Raw genomic sequence first — 8,718 nt, 5'->3', positions numbered from 1 at the left:
CCAGAACAAGCTTCTTAAGGAGCCCTGGTGGCACGGTGGTAAAATGCTGGTCTTGCAGCCACAATGCTCTATGTTCAATCCTGGATGGATCTAAAGTTGACTCAGCCTTCCATCCTTTCATAAGTCAGTAAAATGAATACCCAGCTTGTTGAGGGCAATTGGCTTCTACATTGTAAACCGCTTAAGGCGTGCTAGTTCAGTAATAAACAGCATAGACATGTACTTGCTATTGCTGCTCCCATTTCTTTCAGAAGCTCACTGCCCAATCTGTTGTGATCTGAGCAATCTTGGCACATAGGAAATTGCCTTTTACCAAATCATACCATCAGGACATATTTACAGGAGCTGCCTTAGGGAGTGCCAAGGATTGAACCAGGAACCATTTGCATGAACAGCATGTGCTCTTCCACAGGCAGCAGGTAAGATGTATCATTACAACTACTGAACCTAAAACATCTGTTGAACTAATTTAACCCTAGTTCTATATGAATGACCTATGCTTAGTCTGAAGGCTAAATTATATCATTGAATACCCTCAGTGGGGACTAAAACAAAACATCAAACTAACAGTTTTCCAAATGATAAAATGGTGATTATAACAAAGGAACCTATTCACACAACACTTGCATGACAAGGCATAAGTGGGTGCACTGATTGCCCTAAAAGCAGCTTTCTGCTCTGTTCATACTGATCTATATGATTCAAAGATATAGGCCTGTTACAGACTGCCAAAATAAAGCTGCTTCGGGTCTTTTTGGAGGTATGCTATTTAAATGATGCATGGGTCCTAAGAGTCCAGAGGTCATGCCAAAGCCACACTCCATTCCTAAGCACTGGAGGGCAGCTTTGGTGCAGCTTCCGGATTCTTAGGGTGCATGCATCATTTAAACAGCATACCTCCAAAGAGACCTGAAGCAGCTTTATTTTGGCAGTCTGTAACAGGCCATAGTCATGTTAGCCTGTTTCAGGACAGAAAGATATAAAGGAATCCTTTAGCACATTTGAGACTAAGAAAAATAAACTTCTAGCATAAACCTTCGTCAACTCCAGATACATCTGATAAAATGAACTGGACCCCACAGAAGCTTATGCTAGAAATTTCTTTTTCTCTCTTAGTCTCAAAGGTGTACATGATCTTACATGATTTGAATGAAGTCCAGTCATTGTTTTCAAAATGCTATTGCTTACACTCTATCTATTTATCCAGTTAATAGCCTTTTCTTCTTTTTTAAAAAAAGAAAAGAAAAAAAGATCCCTTTTTCAACTATCAGCTGGTATCTGCTCATGGACAAATATAGCTTTAAGGTGATTTCATTTGTGGTTTGAAACTATTTGTTGTTGTACTTTGCTAACTAATGCAACATACAAGATTTCATGAATAAATTATATTCCAAGATCTCTTTAATTATACTTTCAGATTCTTTTTTTTTTCTGCTGAAGAAGGAAAATAAATAAAGGGAACTGGTAGTCTTGAACCGTGACAAAAAGCATGATCTTTAGCATACTAGCACATATGGGGCTTTTTGAAGATCACAAATCTGCACAACACTTGGCTGTATATTCAAACCAAATGTCATTAAACAGCTGGAAAGAACAATATTCACATTAAGCATGGTGTGCTACAAGACTGAATTATGAATGGTACATTTTAAAGCTATTAAAAAGTAGTAGAAAGTTTCTGAGAATGCAGACCTTCCATTTAAAACAATTACCCTTGAGGGTAAAAAACAACAACCAATAACTATTATTTATTCCATATCCCATCCCACTGTTATAGGATGCCATCTCAATTCTTAAATTTCATCATAGGAAAAAAAAATTACTACTAGCTCCTCTTCTCAGTTGTACAACTTCATCTGGGTTGCTTCATTGTTTTCTGATCCATATTCAATTTGTAAAGCACTATAATTAGAGAAGAAATTGATGGGCATTTAGATGGACAGGTTGAGTCTCCCTTATCCAGAATTTCAAAATCCAAAATTATCTACTTGGGTGGCTGATATAGTGACACTTTTGCTTTCTGCTGGTTCAATGTACACAAATTGTTTCATACACTAAATTATTTAAAATATTGCATATAAAATTACCTCCAGACTATGTGTATAAAGTATTAAAGAAAAAGATTCTCAGTTCATTACTGTATTTACTGGCCTAAGTCCAACTGCCATTTCTCAATTAGAGGGAGCCATAGACTCGATTAAACTTACATGAGTGTTGAATTTTTTTTAAATCCTTTAAATAGCTCTATGCTAGTTAGGACTAGCAATTCAATTTAGGAAACTTCCACTGTTAAAACTTTTACTTGTTTTGTTGACTTAATATCCAGGCTTAGTCATACTTAGTGAAGATCCACTGTAATAAGTAAGATTTAAGTTAGTTGTGACTATCTTCAGTCCCACTGACCTCAATCACTGGCAGGTGGTGGCCCTATGTAGTGGAGCAGTGAATCTATTCTGGACTTTAGTCCAAATGTTAAAGGAGCTCCTCAAAGAATAGGGTACCTTATTGGGCAACTCATTTAAAGTTGGACTGTAACCCAGACTGAATTCACTGGCTCACTAACAGAAGAGCAACTAGCTGCCACCAAATGTAATGGATTGATTTCATTATTTTCAATGGATCTGTACTAAACGCTAATAAATTGGTAAGCAACCCATTGTTTATTCATAAGCATCACATTCAATTCATATTGGATTTAGCCCATTGTTGTTATTTCCATCTGGTTTTGTTTTCTGCTGGTTTCTGTTGGAACCTCAGCTGCTCTTGTTTGCCTGCCTGTAATTTCAATGGTGTGACTTTTACAGGTCATTCCCAACTAGGGATGGAAATAATATTCTCTTTTATTTGTTTCCTGGTTGAAAAATTGGGTTTCCTGAAAGTCAGGAAAATCCATTGGGAAGAATAAAAGAGCAGCATGACATCAGATTTCTCCCAATATTGAAATGTCTAAGATATTTTGGAGGATTTTCCTGTGTAGGGTAACATGTGACTTCTTAGAAAAAAACAAACACATTTCTCTGTATTTTTCTGTGCCAGAAACAGTGTCTTTTGTGCAGGAAATATATATTTTTGTTCTCTATATATGTTGGGTTGTTGTTGTTTTGTTTTGTTTGTGGGGTTTTTGCACAAAAACCATATGCTTTTCAGTACAGAAAAGTCTCTGGAACATTTCAGGATCTTCAAGTTTTGGGGAAAAACTGTACAAAAATATTGCCTCTTCCCTGCAAAGGGGAGACAATTACAGTAATTCTTCTTCTTGTATATGAGGAGGAAAAAATCAAGATTACATCCTTAGCTCCAACTAGACTAAGGGGCTGTGTAGACCAACAGGAAAAGCCGGGTTGGGGGTGGAGTCGGGGCATGGCATCTATATGATACATAGCTTGGCTCTGACCCTAGTCTGGCGTGATGCTGTGCGCTGCACTAAATGGTGCGTGGCATCACAGTGCTCCTCTGATGCTGTATCTGTATGACACAGCACTGAAGCAGTGCTATAAAGCCGCTGCACTGCAGCTAGCGCACCCTTTGCAGCGTGCGAAAAGGAACCACTTTTTGCAGCTCCTTTTTGTGCCCTGCAAAGGCCAGATTGGGGCTGCAGCATGCGGTTGCCACAGCCCCGATCTGGCTGTAAAAGGGGTGGCTGGAGGCCACCACTTAGGGGCTATCTGCACAGCCCCTTATTCAATTGACATAGAGGCAATACAGACCGGCACTTTGTGCCAGCCTGTAGGCAGAGCCACGGTGTAGTGTCCGCACGCTGGATGCCGTGATTCCATCCCCTTCGTACTATGATGCTGCATGCCCTTCTAGATGGCACAAGGCCCTAGCGCTGCATCTACATGATGAAGTGTCAAAAGGGCATCACAAAATGGCATCACTGCAGCTGTGACACATTTAGAGGGTGCAAAAAGGAGCCCTTTTTTGTACTCTCGAGAAGCCAGATCGGGGCCGTGGCATTCGGTTGCCACGGCATCGATCCAGCCAGTAATGGGGCGGCTGCAGACCACACCTTTGGGGCAGTCTGTAAAGCCTCTCAGTTACTAAATGGTGAGTCATACAAATAGGTAATTTCCATTAAGTCAAGATATATGCCAACATTTTCTTTACCATTGGCATACAATTTAGACATGTTCAGTGACATCACTTGGGAATGTGCTGGGGGTGCAGACTGCACCAGGTGACACCCTAAGGGGTGGGTGACACACCACTGCTCCTCAAACACCTACCTTTTGGCAGAAATGGGCTGTGGCATTCACCTGCTTCCATTTAAAATGCTTTAAGAGATAATGACAGTGGGGTGAAGCTCAGTGGGAGGGGAAAGGAGAGGCCTCAGAATTTTTTAAAATTAAAATTTCAAAATTTCAAAATTTTAATTTAAATTTATTAAAAATTGAAATTGTTTTAAAAACTTATTTGTTTTAATTTTTCTTTAAAAACATCACATTTTAACCAAATTTTCACTATGTATATATAAATACATTTTGACTGTGTGTATGGTATTGTAATGTAAAGGTATAATTTTACCACACAAGTGACACCACTGCACATATTCTATTTACAGCTATGCAAAATATTTCAGGTGTTCTAATATGCTTCTATCTGCCCAAGTTTCAGATAGATAAGACAAGAGCTCTTCACCAGTTTTAACACCAGTTTTAAAAGATCTTCATTGGCTGCCCATTCGCTTCCGAGCTCAATATAAGGTGTTGGTAATTACCTATAAAGCCCTAAATGGCTTGGGCCCAGGATACCTGAAGGACCGCCTCTCCCCATACATTCCGCCTCGCACTCTCAGAACGTCTGGGCAGCAGCTACTGAAGGTGCCTGGGGCTAGGTTAGTCTCCACCACTCGGAGGACGTTTTCCATAGCTGCCCCAGCCCTTTGGAACGCGCTGCCCACTGAGCTCCGCTCGTCCACTACCCTGGCCCAATTTAGGAAGGACCTCAAAACCTTCCTATTCCAACAGGCATTCCCCGAGTAAATATCCTGTGGGCCTCCCTCCTCTCTTTCGTGGCCAAGAGGTTGGGCTTTGGGGCTTTACTGTTGGGTTGTTTTAAATATGTTTTTATTGGAATTGTTTGTATTTTAATTATGTTGTGAGCCGCCCTGATCGGAGGAAGGGCGGCATATAAATAAAAATTTTATTATTATTATTATTATTCATTTCATAGGCAATGTTTAGAAGCATGCAGACACAGACTAATTTGTGTCCAAAATATATGCAGAAACCTGAGCAGGTAGAATAAAAACTCAGAGTGGTTTAAAATACTTAAAGGAACTGTAAGGTACTATTGAACAGAATTTCTACATAAAGCTGGGGCTTTACACATCTATCTTGCAGTATTTTTGAGGGAATAATATTGAAGTGGCTGCAATTTTTTGAGATTAGCTTTAAGGAACACAAATCAAATATTCTTCCTGTAGGAGTTTTTGCATCCCAGGTCTTTATCACACCAGGCTCCCAAGGCACCACAATCACATTAGTAATCATGGCAATCCATTAACTAACAACATAATAGAGAAAAGAAATTGGAAGAAAAGAAGAAGAGAAATATAGCCCACTTGGGAATAGCAAGGGGAAGTGAGGGAGGCGTTCACTCACATAATGTGACTGCCTACATATCAGAACTGATTCAGAAGGAACCTAATCACATGCACATCAACATCTGATAAAGTACGGCCACAAACACTACTATCCTGCTCTAAGTCCACTTTTCAAGCCTCATGTGATAAAGAGGCTCCACAGACCAGCAGTTTATGCTGGCTTGCATGTGTGGTAGGGCTGCAGTAGGGCTGAGTGTTCACATGGTCCAAGTCCTCCTTTCTCCACAGGGGCGCCATTATGGTGTGTGTCTGTCCAGACGGCACGTGCCATGATGACGACACCCATGTGCAGTGCCCAAACAGGGCTGCGCACAAGGGCTGCCATAATGCCACACCGTGGTGCTTATGACGCCCCTTCTATGACGCAAAAAGGAGCCCCTTTGGGGGACTCGTTTTTGCTCATTGCACAGGCTGTGGCATGTGGTTGCCATGGCCTGCTTCCGGGGCAAGAAGAGGTGGCTGGATGCCACCAATCTGTACAGCCCTAAAGTTCCTAGATATACAGTGACTTCTCTACCACATCCCTATCTCATTCCATTTAAGTAATAGCTCTATGTGGTCATTCTGCTTCTGATTAAACAAGTGAGCTGAGCACAAGCATTTCAGATCTCATTGGAGAGGAAATACCTTTTAATATTGCAACATTTTGGACAGCTGTTGAAAGATGCAATTGAATGTTAAGAAAATCTTAAAATAAAACCTATGCAAAGATCAGACATGCAGAAAGGCACAGCAATGAAAGGTGGAAATGCAACTTGCTGTGGCTGCTGCCAGAGAAAAAATGTTTAGAATTGCAACTGATGAAAAGGCAGAGACTACAGAATCATTTTTGGATCATTTCTGATTATAATGAAATCACAAATACAAACATGGAACTAAAGCCAATTTGGGGTGGGGTGAGAGAAATCTTTGCTGTTTTTAATTATATTAACAAAAGCATGATTAACGTGAAGCCTTAGCATGAGACTGGATTCACCCTAAATGATGTAAGTAATTACTCTGTTCTATAAAGATACTTACAGAATTTTTTTTTACTTTTTCAGAAATATTCAGAAAGTTTTACTCAGCTGTGTGGTAAGACCACATTTTGAGAGAACAGTGTTTGGTGCAAATATACTGGACAAGTTGAGAAGAAACACGTCCTTTTTTATATGGCCTGGTTTAGTAGACCATGGATCATTGGAAAGGATCACAGGCCCAGGGTCATGCTTCTCAAGATGATCCAACAACTGTGCAGGTTCATATGGGATTAGATTATCCTTCTGATACTAGACAATTTATGGCTTTAAAAGATTTAGTCAGATAATATTACATTGGACAGATACAACATCTCTGTTCCACATTAAAAACAGGAGTTGTTGACCTGGAATCTAAAGCTTAAGTCACCACAAAGGAGGATAAGTATCACCAAAAAAGGACAGAAAGGACAAGGGAGAACAGTTTGCATAAAATTTGCATATGCTGTTTTACATGGGTATACACATTTTTAGCTATCATTAGACATAATTACTCTAATACAAGTAGAAATACAGTACAACTCATCATGGCATGGAAGCTTTCCCTTCTAACTGGGCTTGATTTCTGGAAGATGTTTTCACTCAGTAATAATCAGCACAGTCCTCCCTCCATTTTCACGGACTTCAAGTCCGCGGTCTTGGTCCTTCATGGACTGGCAAGCAGAGAGGGTTGAAATGGTGTGTGCACCCATGGTGTGCATGGCCATTCAAGTCAATGGGGCTTGAATATGTGCAAATTTCCATTTTCGTGGGAGGGTCTTGAACAGATCCCCATGAAAATGGAGGGACAACTGTACTTGGCCTTTTGGCTAAGAGCAAGTGAAATGTGTAACTGGTCTTTAATTCATCCCATATAGCCTTCAGCTTGTCACCCCTTGTTCCTGGATAATTTTACCAGCCCTTTTACAAACTTCAAGTAGCTTTGGTACCTTGGGATTTCCCACAGTTGTGTCCACACCAAGGAGAAAAAGAAATGAGAGTGCAATGAAAAGTGTTAATTGGCTTTCAGTAAAGTGGAAACATTTTGACTAAGTAGACATAGGATTATTTGATATACAGTGGTACCTCGGGATACGAAATACCCAGGTTACGAAATTTTCGGGATACGAAAAAATCCCATAGGAAAACATTGTTCCGGGTTACGAATGTTATTGCCAGTGTCATATGAACTTGTGGTAGAAAGTAGGGGGAAAAAATACTCAGGATGCTCTTGGAAGGTAAAAAAAAGGAAAACTTACATTTATGCTGTACCTACTCTGCAGAATTTTTGCAGTTTGACACCATTTTAACGGCCATGGCTCAAGCTTATGAAATTATGGGATTTTTAGTTTTGCAAATTATTTAGCCTTCTCTGTCAGAGCTCTGGTGCCACATCAAACTACAAATCCCAGGTCTCCAATGGATGGAGCCATGACAGTTAAAGCAGTGTCAAACTGCACATTAACGTTTCAGTGTGTCAGCACCCTTCTTGTTTCAGGAAATCCATCTTGGGAAAGGGAAAGAGACAGATGAAAGAAGATTACCTAGATTTCAGCAGAAGAGCCCCTAAAGCCACCCCTCATGTCATGTGTGAGTGTAAGCCATCCTGAGGTAGGAGCTTCACAGATGCTCTGTTCCCAGACAAAGAGAGACAAAGGACTAACTAACTTCTGGAAGAAGATGAACATGACCTCTGCAGGCAGAAAGGGAGCAAAAAAGCTTGAGTCTGTAAATCAAAGAAAGAAAGAAAGAAAGAAAGAAAGAAAGAAAGAAAGAGAGGTGAAACAAAAGGGCAAGATTGATGCCTCTTTGCTTCCAGCAATTGCCATATGCTTTTAAGGATCTCCCTAAATTAACCAAGCATCAATATATGTGGACCATGGATGCAAGAAAGTGGCTCTTAAATATGTTCTGTTCTACCAGCCCCACCCCACCTGTCTTCTTTTGTGCTGCTTGGATGAGAGAAGGTAGGGGACAATAGTGGGAAGAAAGGCACTGTTTCTGTAAATACACACAACTTCACTTTTTGGCAAGATAGCAAAATGCCAGGAGAGTGCCCTTTGAAAGGCAGGGCATTCCAAATACATGCCAGGCCTGTGGTCATTCTCTATTAGACTT

Source organism: Sceloporus undulatus, chromosome 5, assembly GCF_019175285.1.
Source record: "Sceloporus undulatus isolate JIND9_A2432 ecotype Alabama chromosome 5, SceUnd_v1.1, whole genome shotgun sequence".
Classification (NCBI taxonomy): Eukaryota; Metazoa; Chordata; class Lepidosauria; order Squamata; family Phrynosomatidae; genus Sceloporus; species Sceloporus undulatus.
Note: the sequence above shows the minus strand (reverse complement) of the source record.